The sequence below is a fragment of the Lepidochelys kempii genome, chromosome 11 (assembly GCF_965140265.1).
Source record: "Lepidochelys kempii isolate rLepKem1 chromosome 11, rLepKem1.hap2, whole genome shotgun sequence".
NCBI lineage: Eukaryota > Metazoa > Chordata > Testudines > Cheloniidae > Lepidochelys > Lepidochelys kempii.
The window spans coordinates 19486988-19505109 of record NC_133266.1 but is presented as its reverse complement, the minus strand read 5'-3'; the positions used below and the strand labels follow the sequence as shown (position 1 = coordinate 19505109).

At 45.0% G+C, this 18122-nt stretch overlaps 1 protein-coding gene across 2 annotated transcripts in view; it reads right to left on the bottom strand.

Annotated features, from left to right (window-relative positions):
* THSD7B (thrombospondin type 1 domain containing 7B) overlaps positions 1-18122 on the bottom strand; it is a 517186-nt gene that overhangs the window by 325215 nt on the left and 173849 nt on the right. The gene's annotated exons all lie outside the window — the stretch shown is intronic.

Sequence of the window (18122 nt, the reverse complement as noted above, 5' to 3'; positions counted from 1 at the left end):
TGTATGAAATTACTGGCAACCTGGGGGAAAGAGAAACCTGGACTGAATTTGCTGTGTTAAAAAAGGAATACAGCCAACCTGACATGAGAGCTTAGTTATTAATATCATTCCTTACCTCAGAAAGTTTCCGAAGTCCAGTCAAAACACTATTTCACTGGGTAATATATTATGAATATAATGTACACTTGAAAATATACTGCAACCGTCCTAGAGTTTTAACAGACCTGGCTGATGAGCTTGCTGGACTGTTAATAGTGATTTTCAGTAAGTCTTGGTGCACTTTTTAAAAAGGGTAAATGGGATGAACCAGATAATTATAGGCCTTTCAACCTATCTTCAATCCAGGGCAACATGTTGAAGAGACAGATACAGGACTCGCTTAATAGAGGATGAAAGGAGGATAATGTACTTAGTACAAATTAGCTTGAGATTATGGAAAAATAGATCCTTCAAACGAATGAAGATTTTTTGATGAGATTACAAGTTTGGTTAATAAAGGTAATAGTGTTGATTTAATATACTTAGAGTTCTGTAAGGCATTTTGACTTGGTATTGCATGATATTTTGATTTAAAAAACCTAAGAAGATTTAAAATTAACATGGTTCATGTCACACTGTCAGGAGTGGCTCACTACCATGTGTGCCTACCTCAGGGCAGGCTACCAAAAGCACTCCAAACTGGTGATATGTTCAAAAATTAGATTTAACCAACCCAGCAACCAATGTGAATTCCTGGATCACTATAAAAGTCTTACCATGGAATGACAGACAGTCCCCTTAGACTTTCCAGTCTATCTTGCCATCGAGGCAAACTGGACTTAGTGATAAATGGTCACTTACACCAAAAATCACAACATAGGGTGCTTCCAATCCCAAGGAACTAGTCACTTACTTCAGATCAGTTGGTGCCCTAGATCCCACACCAAAGACCAGGCCTGCAGCCAATCCTGTAATAAACTATTCAAAGGTTTATTAACTTTCTTATTTCTTTTTCCTAGTTATTTACGGGTTAAAGCAAGCAAACACACACAAATGAGCTGCAATCTAAATCTTAAAAGTGACAGAGTGTCTTTCAGGGAAGACCCAGGAGGTAGCCCCTGGGGATCTCTGGCTTCAGTTTGGTGTCTCTGGCTCTGTGAGAGTTCAGATAGCAAAAGAGATGAAATATTATCCTGTGTCTTTGTTTTATTTCCTTCATTTGGCCTCCATGCCCATAGGACGAGCTTCCTTGCACATAGGGTTGGTCAATGGACCTACTGAACCTTGGAAATGCTTTGTATTGTGACATTCCTTGATAGACCATCTGATTTTGATAGTTCTTCTGGACAGGGTGGGGGACGCTTCCCATCTGGATTCACAAGTTTAGAGCTAACATTTTCAAAGTTATAAAGCAAACCTTGCATATTTCCGTATAGCATGGAATACAGACATTACAAATAAGATTAATGCATGCAGCAACTTACAAACATTCTACAGAGTCTAAACACCAAATACATTCTTATAAGATTAATACACTATCATAATTAAATGGTCTGGTCTCCAGCCATGAGTTTGTCAGTTCTTAGCTAATGCCTGCAGCCTTGGCAAGAGCTGACATCTGGGCTCACAGCACCACAGCCCACATGAAAAACTGGCTAACTGATAGCTCTCAAAATGTAATTGTAAAGGGGGAAATAGTCACCAAGCAGGTGTGTTTTCAGCAGGGGTTCATTCTTGGCCCTATACTATTCTTCCAGGTCATTGATAATGCTAAAAACATAAAAACATCACAGATAAAGTTTGCAGATGACATAAAAAATGGGTGAGTGGTAAGTAATGAAGGAAACAGGTCACTGATTCCAAGGAATCTGGATAGCTTGGTAAACTGTAAGCAAGCAAAAACATGAATTTTAATACAGCTAAATGTAAATGCATACATCTAGGAACAAAGACTGTATAAGACCATAATTACAGAATGAGACATTCTATCCTGGGAAGCAGTGACTCTGAAAAGTTTGGGGATACTGGTGGATAATCTCGCAAACATGAGCTCCCATATTAACACTGTGTCCAAAAGAACTGACATGATCCTAGAATGCATAAACAGGGGAATCTTGAGGAGGAGAAGAGAGGTTATGTTTCCTCTGTTTGGCTGTGGTTCGCCTGCTGCTGCAATCCTGTGTCAGTTTTGGTGCGCACAATTTAAAAGAAGGATATTGATAAACTGAAAAGGGTTTATAGAAGAGCTACTAGAATGATTAAAAGGTTAGAAAACACACAGTCTCGTGATAGAATCAAGGAGCTCACTCTATTTAGCTCAACAAAGAAAAGGTTAAGGGGTGACTTGACTACAGTTTATTAAATATTTGTTATCCATATAGATACTTACAATGGGGTTTTCATTCTAATAACAATCTAATTTTTTCAAACCCTTCAGAAAAAGGGTATAACGAGCCAATGGTTGGAAACTGAAACTAGACAAATTCAGACTACAAATAAGACAATTTTTTTTTAACAGTGACAGTAATTAACCTTTGGAACAATTTACTGAGGGTTGTGGTGGATTCTCCATCACTGACAACTTTTAAATCAAGATTGGATATTCTTCTAAAAGATATGCGCTAAGAATTCTTTTGGGGAAGTTCTATGTCCTTTGTTACATAGGAGGTCAGACTAGATAACAGAGTGGTTCCGCCTGGCCTTAAAAATCTATTAATCTATTCCTATAGGATTTTTAGAGCCAGAAGACAACTTGCAATAATAGGTGTATTTATAATAATATGTGGAACTCCACAATACTACGTTAATTTCTGTTTTATCAATTTTAAAATCTGTCATATGGTTACAAGTCTAAAAAACAAGACTTAATCACAATTATATTATAATGTAGTTCAATCAAAAATGCAAATACACACTCAGCATAGCATTGCAAAGTAGGCTATTTTTCAACATTTTTTTTTAACAGAGAGGATTAAGAAACTGCAAAAAAGGAGTCATCATAAAACAGACTCAGGTGCAAGCAGTATTCCCTGAGTGAAGACCTGTCTTGTGATGATCTTTGTATTTCTGTTGATTTCTTGATTACGCTCAGGTCTGGAGTATAGTCCAGGCTCAGCTGTACGATCCTGACTAGTAGCCTCCCACTGAAATCTGTACTGAGAGCAAAACTCCTGATAAATTAATAGCCATTTTGTCTGAGCAAGGAGTAGAGGTGCATATCTGAGCTGAACAGAGCATTAGGAGAGAACACAAGAACACAATATATTCAACATTCTGTCCCTAAACATTATTGCTACCCCTTCTCCTCCCCAGAGCTACAGCAAGTTGCTCTGGTGCTAAACCTGCCAAGACTATTGTTTCCTCTAATACGCAAGCACCGGGGGGGGGGGGGGGCGGCGTTGTTTGAAGAGAGATGGAACTGCATGTTAATTTGCATATTTGCTATGTTAAACTTCCTAGTGCTAGCATCCAAACTACTTGTAGGTGTGAAAGTTAGAATGTTTCATAAATATAACATTTAGTTGTTTGTGCCCTGGCTTTTAAGTAAAATCATTATAATGCTAGCTTTAGTAAGCCTCACCAGGTATTTGTATTGCATTATGAAATATAGAATACTAAGTATTATAAGACATGTAAGAATGTAATTTCTGACATCTTAGACCAAAGAAAAGGTTTTAGGTTTGGGATTTTCTGGGTTCCCTGTACCCTCAGACCTCAATCCTTCTCCTTCCACCATACATAACCAGTAAAGATAATTCACCTCAAAGCACCAGACAGTACTTGTCCTCTGTAGTACAAACAGCAGCCCATCCCCACACCCAGCTTTTAAAAGCCAATTAGACATTTAACAAGGAATTAAATCCCCGTATGCTGAAGGTGCCTCAAGCATATGGATCTAAGGAGAATGATCCCAAGCATGTTGCTACATTCATATATGGCTGTAGAAAAGATAGGAGCAGGCAAGCTAGTGGACAAGTGCAACCATGTTTTCAAGTTAACCACAAACCGCTAACAATTTTTTAAATTTTACTTGTGGCAAAACTGTGTTTCAAACCATCCTAGTTTAAACATGTTAGCATGTTTTTAACATGCTATATTTTCACAGTGTAGACAATTGGCAATTTCAGCAAAGAGGCAAAACAAGAATCAGACACAGGGATTCAACTAGACCAGTGGTTCTCAAACTGTGGGTTGGGACCCCAGAGTGGGTCACGACCCTATTCCTGAAGCCTGAGGGATTCGGCCCTGGGTGGCAGGGGTCAGGTTAGAGACTCCCTGGCTGGGACAGAAGCCCTTGGGCTTCAGCTTTGACCCCTTCCCCATCCAGGGCAGTATGACTCGGTCTTTGGCTCTCCGACCCTGGGCAGTGGGAGTCACGCAGACTCAGGCTTCAGCCCCCGCTCCTGGAGTCATGTAGTATTTTTTGTTGCCAGAAGGAGGTCGTGGTGCAATGAAGTTTGAGAACCCCTGCACTAGACCCCCAGTCCCCACCAGTTCAAGTTTAGTTATACTGATGGGGCAATACGGGAAAGCATTCTGCCACTGCCCCCACTACTCCTGCTTTATGGATAGCTAGAGGATCTCTGCAGAGCCACAATTTGACATAATTCATAAGCTAAAAATGTAAATACAGTAAAAATATTGTAAACTACACTAAAATGTAAATATTTTTGTCCAAGAGAACAAAGCATCGCAACCCCTTACTTTTAGGTGCTTTGCCAACCCCCACGTTAGAGGCCTAGGCTCCATGTATAATGCATGGGGACAGTCAGGTGCCTAAGAATGGGATCTGCAAAAGGCATCACACTGAGTGGCGAGCCAGTTAATCTAGCCAGTAGGAAATGCTGAAGAGATGGCTATTGACTAAGCCCTGCCTCTCAAGGGGAGTTAGGCACCTAACTCTGGGCTGGGGGGGGTGCCTATCTTTGCTTGGGATTCTCAGCCATAAACCTGAAATTCAGCTTCCTTAAATTAGGTTGCAAAACTGTTTCTTGCAAAAACACACCCAAGGGAAGTGCATCATCCTTATAACTTTTAGCCCCATCACTAGGACATTCATCTGGGATGTGGAAAACCCAGGTTCCAGTGAATATATGAATATATAACTACTGATACTTCTGTTGGAGTTCTTCCATTGGGTAATAGAGACCATTGTCCCAGAATATGCCATAGCCCAGGGATTAGAACCACCTCTGTGTGGGAGGGGGAGAGATCCAAGTTCAAATACCTTTGCCACATCAGGATAAGGGAGGAATGGAATCCAGGTCTCCTGCATGCTCTAACCCTAACTCCTGGGAAGTTACCTTTGCCTCCTCCTCCCATTTTGTGTGGGGTTAGGTGTGTGTGGAGGACTTTAACGACCCAGACATCTGTTGTAAAAGCAATATGGCAAAACACAAAATGTGCAATAAGTTCTTGGAACGTACTGGGGGCAACTTTTTATTTCAGAAAGTGGAGGAAATACCCAGCTATTTTAGACTTGATTCTGATCAACAGGATAGAATTGGTTGCAAATCTGAAGATGGAAGGCAATTTGGTCAAAAGTGAGCGGATAGATTTTGTGATTCTAAAGAAAGGAAGGAAAAGAGTAGCAGAATAAGGGGAATGAACTTCAAAAGAGCAGACTTCAACAAGTTCAGAAAACTGGTAGGAAAGGTCCAATGGAAAGAAAATCTAAGGGATAAAAGAGAACTGGCAGTTTCTCAGTGAGAAAATATTAAAGAAACGACAGCAAGCTATCCCAATACAAAGGAAAGATAGGAAGACTAGCAACAGGCCAATATGGCTCCATCAGGAGCCATTTAATCACCTAAAAAAACAAAAAGCAATCCTACAAAAAGCGGAAACATGGACATATCACTAAGGATGAGTACAAAAGAATAGTGCAAGCAACTAGGGACAAAATCAGAACTGCAAAGGTACAAAATGAGTTACTCCTAGCAAAGTACGTAAAAGGCAATAAGAAAAGGTTCTTTAAATGCATTAGGTTAGGAACAATAGAAAGACATAGAAAAGCATAGGTCCTCTACTTAGTGGGGAAGGAGAGCTAATAATAGATAACATCAAGGCGACTGAGATGTTTAATGCCTATTTTGCTTTAGTCTTCACAAAAAAAGGTGAATTGTGACCAGATACTTGGCACAATTAACAATAACCGCACAGAGGAAAGAATGCAACCAGAATAGGAAAAGAACAGGTTACAGAATATTTAGATGAAAGCTTAGATGAGTTCAAGTTGACAATTTAAGAACCGTTAGCGATTATCTCTGAAAATTTATGGAGCATGGGTGAGGGTCCAGGAAACTCAAGAAGGACAAACATTGTACCTATCTTTAAAAAGGGAACAAAGAGGACATGGAGAATTATAGACAAGCCAGCCTAATTTAGATACCTGGAAAGATACTGGAACAAATGATTAAACAATCAATTTGTAGCCACCTAGAGGATAATAATAGGGTGATAACTAAGGCTGCGTGTCTGTCACGGAGGTCATGGAAGTCACGGATTCCAGTGGGGGAGGTTTAGATTGGATATTAGGAAAAACTTTTTCACTATGAGGGTGGTGAAACACTGGAATGCGTTACCTAGGGAGGTGGTAGAATCTCCTTCCTTAGAGGTTTTTAAGGTCAGGCTTGGCAAAGCCCTGGCTGGGATGATTTAACTGGGAATTGGTCCTGCTTCGAGCAGGGGGTTGGACTAGATGACCTTCTGGGGTCCCTTCCAACCCTGATATTCTATGATTCTATGACTCTCAGTGACCTCTGTGACTTTTGCAGGGGCCAGTGAGGCTAGCTCCGGGGCTGCCTCAGCAGATCAGGCAACCCATCGGCCAGCAGCACTAGCCGCTGCTGGAGCAGTTTGGGTGTAGGAGGGGGCTCAGGGCTGGGGCAGGGGGTTGGAGTGCGGGGTGGCGCTTACCTCAGGGGTGGGGGGGAAGGGCTCCATGCACTGCCCGCACTCGCAGGCAGAGCTCCCACTGGCTGCAGTTCCTAGCCAATGTGAGCTGCAGAGCTGGAGCTCATGGTAGGGGCCGCACACAGAGCCCCCCAGCCTTCCCTCCCCCACAAGCCGCAGGGACACGCGGAGTTGGGTAGGGACCCTGCCAGCCCTCCCCGACAGCACCAGCAGGGGTCCCAGGCCGCCACCCGGTCCCTCTCCCCCAGCACCGTTCCCAGGCCGCATGCCAATGCCGCACACCACCACCACCCCCCAGCAACTCCCACCACCACCCCCCAGCGGGGATCCCAGGCCACCTCCCCAGCACTCGTGGCATCTTTACACCGCCCCCCTGTAGCCCTTAGAAAACTAAGTCTTCTTTTCAAGAGTGACAAACACTTCGGAGACTAATTCCCATTGATTCCTATGGCACTTAGGCACCTAAGTCTCTTTTGGAAAAGGGACCAAGGCACTTCTGAAAATTGTACTCCTTGTGCCTGTATTTTCCACAATTAGATTCAGTTGTTGAACAGAGGCACACAAATATTCTGGATAGGAAAAAGCTGCATTAAACTATATGATAAAGTTAAAATATGGCATATATCTCCAAGAGAACTATATAAGCATCTGCTAATAGATAAAAAATAGATTTTAAAGAGGATTTTTAAATCAAATCACGTATAATGATCCACGGGCACTTTAAATATACATTCTTGACATTTCTTGTAAAATATTCCACACTGAATCCCAAAAATTATCGAAATATATAACAACTGAATAATTAGATTCTGCCATCATATAACAGTAATAGGCAGTCATATCATTTAAGTATTATTGCACTGAATAGATTTATGAAATGTTGATCATTGAGGTGTTATTACTATAAAAAAGAAGAAGAATGCAGCTTTTCCAGGAGTTGATTATATTATATATTCATCCTAAGCAGTTTTAATAGATTCTATAAGATGTGTTTTGTTTGGTGCAGAAAAAGCTGCATTATTACTGATAAATTACAATCTGCTTAAGAAATATATTGGCTCAAGTATAATATTCAAGCTTCAACTTAGTTCATGAAAATAGCTTTTTAATTAAATTATTCATTTCACTGGATTAGTTTAAATGATACTCTGCAGCATATCCCACCATTGCTGTAAGACTTTTCTTAGGGATGAAAGATTTTCAGAGTTTAATTAGTGTGATGTACACAACGTTTACCATTTTTAGAGCTATACATCAAAGTAAAAAAACAAAGGAACGTAGGGTATAAAGGAGGGATGGCCAAAGTGCACTTGCCAAAATGCATTATTAGAATGAGTTTACACAATGCTGCAGTAGAATTGTTCTTCTCTGTAGGGTTTTGCTCACTAGCTAATCCATAAAATAGCTGCAACTTTAACAACAATTAAACGAGAAGAACGAGAAGAAGCCTGAGCACAAAGTGGAGATAGAACAATTTTATGTCAAATGCGAATTTAGGATAAAGAATTACTAAGCCCTGGTCTACACTAGGACTTTAGGTCGAATTTAGCAGCATTAAATCGATGTAAACCTGCACCCGTCCACACGATGAAGCCCTTTATTTCGACTTAAAGGGCTCTTAAAATCGATTTCCTTACTCCACCCCTGACAAGTGGATTAGCGCTTAAATCGGCCTTGCCAGCTCGAATTTGGCGTACTGTGGACACAATTCGACGGTATTGGCCTCCGGGAGCTATCCCAGAGTGCTCCATTCTGACCGCTCTGGACAGCACTCTCAACTCAGATGCACTGGCCAGGTAGACAGGAAAAGAACCGCGAACTTTTGAATCTCATTTCCTGTTTGGCCAGCGTGGCAAGCTGCAGGTGACCATGCACAGCTCATCAGCACAGGTGACCATGATGGAGTCCCAGAATCGCAAAAGAGCTCCAGCATGGACCGAACGGGAGGTACGGGATCTGATCGCTGTTTGGGGAGAGGAATCCGTGCTATCAGAACTACGTTCCAGTTTTCGAAATGCCAAAACCTTTGTCAAAATCTCCCACGGCATGAAGGACAGAGGCCATAACAGGGACCCGAAGCAGTGCCGCGTGAAACTGAAGGAGCTGAGGCAAGCCTACCAGAAAACCAGAGAGGCGAACGGCCGCTCTGGGTCAGAGCCCCAAACATGCCGCTTCTATGATGAGCTGCATGCCATTTTAGGGGGTTCAGCCACCACTACCCCAGCCGTGTTGTTTGACTCCTTCAATGGAGATGGAGGCAATACGGAAGCAGGTTTTGGGGACGAAGAAGATGAGGAGGAGGTTGTAGATAGCTCACAGCAAGCAAGCGGAGAAACCGGTTTTCCCGACAGCCAGGAACTGTTTCTCACCCTAGACCTGGAGCCAGTACCCCCCGAACCCACCCAAGGCTGCCTCCTGGACCCAGCAGGCGGAGAAGGGACCTCCGGTGAGTGTACCTTTTAAAATACTATACATGGTTTAAAAGCAAGCATGTGAAAGGATTACTTTGCCCTGGCATTCGCAGTTCTCCAGGATGTACTCCCAAAGCCTTTGCAAAAGGTTTCTGGGGAGGGCAGCCTTATTGCGTCCTTCATGGTAGGACACTTTACTACTCGGGAATCATTGTACAACAAAGCACTGCAGTGTATGTTTGCTGGAGTTCAAACAACATCCATTCTTTATCTCTCTGTGTTATCCTCAGGAGAGTGAGATATAATTCATGGTCACCTGGTTGAAATAGAGTGCTTTTCTTCAGGGGACACTCAGAGGAGCCCATTCCTGCTGGGCTGTTTGCCTGTGGCTAAACAGAAATGTTCCCCACTGTTAGCCACAGGGAGGGGGGAAGGTTGAGGGGATAGCCACGCGGTGGGGGGAGGCAAAATGCGACCTTGTAATGAAAGCACATGTGCTATGTATGTAATGTTAACAGCAAGGTTTACCATGAAAGAGTGTAGCCACTGTTTTATAAAATGTGTCTTTTTAAATACCACTGTCCCTTCTTTTTTCTCCACCAACTGCATGTGTTTCAATGATCACAGGATCTTCTCCTTCCCAGAGGCTAGTGAAGCTTAGAAAGAAAAAAAAATGCACTCGTGATGAAATGTTCTCCGAGCTCATGCTGTCCTCCAACACTGACAGAGAACAGACGAATGCGTGGAGGCAAATAATGTCAGAGTGCAGGAAAGCACAAAATGACCGGGAGGAGAGGTGGCAGGCTGAAGAGAGTAAGTGGCGGGCTGAAGACAGGGCTGAAGCTCAAATGTGGTGGCAGCGTGATGAGAGGAGGCAGGATTCAATGCTGAGGCTGCTGGAGGACCAAACCAGTATGCTCCATTGTATGGCTGAGCTGCAGCAAAGGCAGCTGGAGCAATGGCTGCCACTACAGCCCCTGTGTAACCAACCGCCCTCCTCCCCAAGTTCCATAGCCTCCACACCCAGACGCCCAAGAATGCGGTGGGGGGGCCTCCGGCCAACCAGCCACTCCACCACAGAGGATTGCCCAAAAAAAAGAAGGCTGTCATTCAATAAATTTTAAATTTGTAAACTTTTAAAGTGCTGTGTGGCATTTTCCTTCCCTCCTCCACCACCCCTCCTGGGCTACCTTGGTAGTCATCCCCCTATTTGTGTGATGAATGAATAAAGAATGCATGAATGTGAAGCAACAATGACTTTATTTTCTCTGCAAGTGGTGATTGAAGGGAGGAGGGGAGGGTGGTTAGCTTACAGGGAAGTAGAGTGAACCAAGGGGCGGGGGGTTTCATCAAGGAGAAACAAACAGAACTTTCACACCGTAGCCTGGCCAGTCATGAAACTGGTTTTCAAAGCTTCTCTGATGCGTACCGTGCCCTCCTGTGCTCTTCTAACCGCCCTGGTGTCTGGCTGCACGTAACCAGCAGCCAAGCGATTTGCCTCAACCTCCCACCCCGCCATAAACATCTCCCCCTTACTCTCACAGATATTGTGGAGCGCACAGCAAGCAGTAATAACAGTGGGAATATTGGTTTCGCTGAGGTCTAAGCGAGTCAGTAAACTGCGCCAGCGCGCCTTTAAACGTCCAAATGCACATTCTACCACCATTCTGCACTTGCTCAGCCTGTAGTTGAACAGCTCCTGACTACTGTCCAGGCTGCCTGTGTACGGCTTCATGAGCCATGGCATTAAGGGGTAGGCTGGGTCCCCAAGGATACATATAGGCATTTCAACATCCCCAACAGTTATTTTCTGGTCTGGGAATAAAGTCCCTTCCTGCAGCTTTTGAAACAGACCAGAGTTCCTGAAGATGCGAGCGTCATGTACCTTTCCCGGCCATCCCACGTTAATGTTGGTGAAACGTCCCTTGTGATCCACCAGAGCTTGCAGCACTATCGAAAAGTACCCCTTGCGGTTTATGTACTCGCCGGCTTGGTGCTCCGGTGCCAAGATAGGGATATGGGTTCCGTCTATGGCCCCACCACAGTTAGGGAATCCCATTGCAGCAAAGCCATCCACTATGACCTGCACATTTCCCAGGGTCACTACCCTTGATATCGGCAGATCTTTGATTGCTTGGGCTACTTGCATCACAGCAGCCCCAACAGTAGATTTGCCCACTCCAAATTGATTCCCAACTGACCGGTAGCTGTCTGGCGTTGCAAGCTTCCACAGGGCTATCACCACTCGTTTCTCAACTGTGAGGGCTGCTCTCATCTTGGTATTCATGTGCTTCAGGGCAGGGGACAGCAAGTCACAAAGTTCCATGAAAGTGCCCTTACGCATGCGAAAGTTTCGCAGCCACTGGGAATCGTCCCAGACCTGCAACACTATGCGGTCCCACCAGTCTGTGCTTGTTTCCCGAGCCCAGAATCGGCGTTCCACACCATGAACCTGCCCCATTAGCACCATGATGCATGCATTGGCAGGGCCCATGCTTTCAGAGAAATCTGTGTTCATGTCCTGATCACTCACGTGACCGCGCTGACATCGCCTCCTCGCCCGGTATCGCTTTGCCAGGTTCTGGTGCTGCATATACTGCTGGATAATGCGTGTGGTGTTTAATGTGCTCCTAATTGCTAAAGTGAGCTGAGCGGCCTCCATGCTTGCCTTGGTATGGCGCCCGCACTGAAAAAAGGCGCGGAATGATTGTCTGCCGTTGCTCTGACGGAGGGAGGGGCGACTGACGACACAGCTTACAGGGTTGGCTTCAGGGAGCTAAAATCAACAAAGGGGGTGTCTTTACATCAAGGAGTATTTCAGGCAGGACTTCACGGAGGGTTCCAATAAGAAATGGTGCACCTAAGTTATTGTTCTTATTGGAACAAGGAGGTTAGCCTGGCCTCTGATTGATACATGGCTAGATTTACCTCGCTGCACCTTCTCTGTGAGTGACTGCAGTGTGACCTAGAGGAATAAGTCCCCTAGACAGGGGAGGAGGCAAATGAGTACAAAACAAATCTAGTCTATTTCTTGTTTTGATCCACTCCATCTATCTTTTACATCTTTGGCTGGCAGCAGATGGTGCAGAAGGACTGCATAACATCCACATCTCATGGCTGCTCGGCAGAAGATGGTACAGTACGACTGCTAGCCATCCTCATCTCTTGCCTGCCCGGCAGAAGATGGTACAGTATGACTGCTAGCAATCCGTATCGCCTGCCTGCTCACCATAAGACGGTTCAATAGGACTGACTGCAGGACTAAAGAGAATGATCTGGTCAAGTCACTCCAAATTTAGTCCCTGCGCCCATGTCTGCCCAGGCGCTCCCAGCCGACGTGGCCAGGAGCAACTCGGACACGACGAGGACGGCTACCAATCGTATTGCACCGTCTGCTGCCAAAAGGCAATGGGTTGCTGCTACTGTGTAGCAATGCCGTACCGCGTCTGCCAGCACCCAGGAGTCATAGGGTGACGGTTACCTGAGCGGGCTCCATGCTTGCCGTGGTATGGCGTCTGCACAGGTAACTCAGGAAAAAAGGCGCGAAACGATTGTCTGCCCTTGCTTTCACGGAGGGAGGGAGGGAAGGGGGGGCCTGACGATATGTACCCAGAACCACCCGCGACAATGTTTTAGCCCCATCAGGCATTGGGATCTCAACCCAGAATTCCAATGGGCAGCGGAGACTGCGGGAACTGTGGGATAGCTACCCACAGTGCAACGCTCCGGAAGTCGACTCTAGCCTCGGTACTGTGGAAGCGCTCCGCCGAGTTAATGCACTTAATGCACTTAGAGCATTTTCTGTGGGGACACACACACTCGAATATATAAAACTGATTTCTAAAAAACCGACTTCTATAAATTCGACCTTATTCCATAGTGTAGACATACCCTAAGAAAACACAATCAAGCAAGACACAGCAGTAATGAGACTGTCACTGACCACAGCCTCGAATTGCAATGAGTCTGTGGTACACAAACCAGGAAATTTGCTGTATGCCAGAGATGTAGGGGGAAAATCTAAGTAAGTGTAAGAAAATCAGATGCAGGACTCATTAATATGGATTTGCTGCACCTCTTGATAATCTCTTTTGGACACGAGAGTAAACTAATCCACAATGCTTCATTGCTCAGCCAAATTTCCTGCTGTGTAGCTTAACAGAGTGGAAGGATGCAGATATTTTAACTCAGTAGTGTGCTCTGTAGTTAGTAGTTAATTATTTTTAGGAGCTATTTACACTTTTCCATAAATAAATCTAAGATCAACTAGAAATATCTGCAGAATATGAACAATACTTTATTAGAAACCCCATAAAATGATGACTCCAAAAAGGAAGCATTCTGAAACGATATGTTAGTTGTCCTGGCCTTACATAGAAGGCCACTCATAATTAAAGCTAAACAACAAATAAAGTGAACTTTATATGTGAGAGAAATCAGCCTATGAAAAGTGGTAAATCTCCATCCATCGCTACATAATGAAAAAACAATTTACTGCCCAAAATTTAAGCAAAGAAATTAATTCTTTTCTTACAGAGCAATTTATACTAGCAATAAAAGATATCACAGTGGTCCTTTATACCGTAGTTGAACGTCCATGGATTATATTGGCAAGAGGGGCTCAACTCAGATAACTAATTTACTTATTAACTTCTAGTCTGACTGATTTTTATTGCAGATAAATAATTCAATAGTTGTCAGCAAAAGAAGTATAAGTCTCAACAAACAATATATAGATGCCATGCTGGGATGGTCCATGTATACAATGCCTTTTCTAGCCAGAAATCACCCTTAATATATAAATTGTAGAGTAAACAATATTACATACCCCAGTCAGAAAACTAATGGGAGGTAAAGCAATAAAGAAAGAAGCTGAGAACAAGAGAAAAAGAGATAAGAAAAATTCCCACAAGAGAGACTTGAGAGTCAACAAATGATTCCTTTATAGAAGGGAAATTCACAGGAAATGAAACTCAGCAACAAGAAATGGTAAATGTGCTAGGGAAATATGGGATAGGTGCGTGTGTTACATTAAATTAAACATATTCAGAATGGCTTTGTAAGACCTCAAGGTCTAGAACGCAGGCCTGCAGCACTACCAGGCAGCAGACATCTCCAGACTGCCACCCAACAACAACTGTAACCAGCTTGAGCTCCACTTCCCATGACCCACTGTGGAAACAGACCATGGGAAGTTCCATCACAGGGTTTGAGAGACAGCAGCCTTATGCCTCTTGATTGGCTCCCTGCCTTATATAAATTCAACAGGCACTCCAAGAAGCATTCAGGAAAGAGTGCGGATCTCCTGTAGTTGCCATGACCATTCCTGCTCTTTGATCCTGCATTCCTGACTTTGATCTCAACTTGATTTGACTTCGCCACCTGACTCAAACTCAGCCTGGAATCCAACTACAAACTCCTCTGTTACTCCCAGTCCCAGGTTGGCTCCTGCTCTGGTCCTTGGCCCGGACTGTCCTTATTGGGATCCTGACAGGATGGGTGGAATTTAGCCTGCTGAAGTATGAACTGGACCAACGTGGAGTCGCAGAGCAGGTCTACACTACAGGGCTAAGTTGAACGTTGCTGGAGTTACGTAACTTAGGTCAACTTTTTGCGGTGTCTACACCACACTGGGTTGACAGGAGAAAGTCTCCCATTGACTTACTGTATGCTTCTTGTTCCAGTGGAGTACTGGAGTCAATAGAAGAGTGATCGGCTTTCGATTTAGTGGATCTTCAGTAGATCCGCTAAATCAACCCCCGTGGATCGATCGCCGCGCATCGATCCCCCAGTAAGTGGAGACAAGCCCTAAGAGTCTGCTAACATAAGCCAATGCTCTCAGCCTCACAGTGGTGCATCAAAATGCCTACTTGCCATCTGAGAAAATTTCTGTCCAAAAATTTAGACCAGTTCCAACAAATAAAGCACAATAAGTATTTATAAGGCCATACTGTGATTTACAATATGGCTCTTTTACACCACTCCAGCAATGTAAAAGAGCCTTACATCTTTTACACCTGTTTTATGCTCCTGGGGAAATTCTCCACAAGCAATGGAACAATTCACTAAGCAGGCAGGCTGCTACACTCTGCTCTGTTTGAGGGGACAGAGCCTGCCCACGCCTACCTCCTCAGAAACACCCCAAAGCCCTGCCACTCCATGCCAGGTATGCCACAATAGAGAAGCAAGAGACACAGAGTCTCGCTCACTCGACCCACTCTGGTCCCCCTGGTTGTCATGACATGTACCCACCTAAGTTCCCTGTAAGCTGCACAGCCGCGCAACAGCCTTCTTAGTGTCGTGCAGGCACTCAGGGAACCTGTCAGGGAACCTGCCCAACCTAGCCCAGACTGGACCCAGCTGTGGTCCAGGACAGCCCGAGCCGCGGCCAGTGCAGCACGGCACGGCTCGAACCCAGCCCCAGCCCTGGAGCTGCCGCAAGGGGGACTGGCACCTTTCCCCCGCAGCCCAGGTGCTGCTGTGTGGGAGAGAGAGCTAGGGGGAGTCCTCTCTCCCCACCATAGACCCGGAGCACCCTTCTGCACCCTAAACCCCTCATCCCCTATCCCAGCCAAGCCCCACCCCCAGCCAGAGCCCTCACCACCTGCACCCAACCCTCTACCCCAGCCCTGAGCCCCTCATCCCCGGCCCCACCCCAGAGCCCACACCCCCAGCTGGAGCCCACAAACCCCTGCACCCCAACCCTCTGCCCCAGTCCTGAGCCCCCTCCCACACTCCAAACTCCTCAGTCCTCCCCACTACATGAATTTTCTTATGTGCACTAATATGAAGGTGATATGTCACACATCACCTCCATATTGGTGCACATAAAATTAATTCCGCACATGGATGGGAAAAATTAGAGGGAACACTGCTCCCTATGCAGGCACTCCCAGCCCCTCCCCACCTCAGTGATGATTTGTCTCCCCGCTGACTTCTCAAACCAATGTGCCTGTACTGCTGGGGAGGGGCACATGACTGCTCTTGTGGCTTCCCTTTGCTTCCCCGTCAGATGTCATTTTTCTGTGGGGAAGCAAAGAAATCTGCAGGTACATGAATTCTGAGCATACTCAGTGGCACAGACTTCCCCCAGGAGTACTATATGTATACCATACTTGTGTGGTGTTCTGTCCCATCTAGTGGCACTGAGACTACTTAGAGAGAGATTAATGAGTCTGCTCTACAGCTTTAGCTAACAGCCATATGACTTTTAGCTCATGCATTTAGCTTCAGAGGTCCCAGGTTCGATCCCGCCCACCAACGATTGGGATCTGTCGGTGTTCCATGGGCAGTTTCTATTCAGTAAATTAGGGTATGTCTTCATTGCGCAATTAACCTGGTTTTAGCCCCAAACCACTACCACCACATAGAAAAACCTCTGACCTAGGTTTGGAGCTGCTTTAAAGCCTGGCTAGCTAACATAGTGGAGTGTATAGGTGAGAACCTGGCCTCTGGCTTAACTCAGGCTGGAACGTGTCACTGTTTCAAGGTAACTAGCTTTGAACACCACCCCTCTTCCTCAGTCCTCTCAAGGAATGCCCACTTAGTTCCCAGACCTCTAGCCTTTACTTGTGTCTGAGCCGAGATCCATCTCCCACTGTCTTCTAACTGGGGGTTTTCTGGCTGCAGTCCCCTTGTACTTCACTGTGACAATCCCAAGCAGGTCTGGCAAATGTCCAGCCCTTGCTCCTTAATTTCTGTCCAAGACAATGACAGAATTTTTATCAGTGAGCACACAGCTCTTACAAAGCAAAGTACTTTTATTTAGGGACAAAAGCATACAAAGAAAAGATCTAAGTCATGTGTAGCCCATCTGTCCTAAGATGACCCGGGGATGTTCAAGTCCTTCCAACTCTTCAGCAGGGTAGAGTCCTCCCTTGGACAAAAGGTCATTTCCATTTGTTGGATCAAAGGGAAGACCCCTGAGCCTATTTCCCAAAAGCCTTCATCTCCCGGCCTCCTGACAACAGGTAAAACCACTTACTGTCCCCTCCCACAGGGGGCCCAAGCTTCAAAGAGCAGGGTATCTGCATAACCAGCTTTTGGATTTTGTATTAAAATCATTCCCAAGTGATTTTAATTCCTGAAGACCTTGACAGCCCCCCACCCAACCAGCCAGCATACCATCCACGACTCCCAAAGATATACATAACTTTTATAAAATTGAATACAGTCAACTCAAGATACACCTGTGTTCATCATTCCTGTCTCAGAACCCACCCATTTTGTACAGTGAACACAAGCAAAATCATTCCAGTGCTAACAGTCCTCCAATGCCCATCCCATATTTCCCTCCAAAGGATAGACAAGTTCTCCCACAACTGATCAGAAAAGAATCCTAGAGTGTCTCAGCACAAAGACCAGGGGGATATGGTTCCAGACACACGCAGACAAGTGCAAAAAAAGTGAGGTGCTTTGCTGTGAAGATATTCACACTTGGGCTAACCGAGATGTCCAGACATGCCTGCCAATCATGCAGGTTAACTCTGCCGTGAAGACTATAGAAGTTGGAGTGAGTGCAGACTTGCTGGATCTGCCAAGGGTGAGAGTTCCAAAAACCTACAACAGTATGAAAAAAGTCCTTCTTAGTTCTCCTCTATAGTCATAGAAGAGGAGGAACTCAACCAATATAGAACATAAGAACAGCCATACTGGGTCAGACCTAAAGGTCCATCTAGCCCAGTATCCTGCCTTCCGACAGTGGCCAATGCCAGGTGCCCAGAGGGAATGAACAGAACAGGTAATCATCAAGTGATCTATCCCTTCACCCATTCCCAGCTTCTGGCAAAAGAGGCTAGGGACACCATCCCTGTCCAT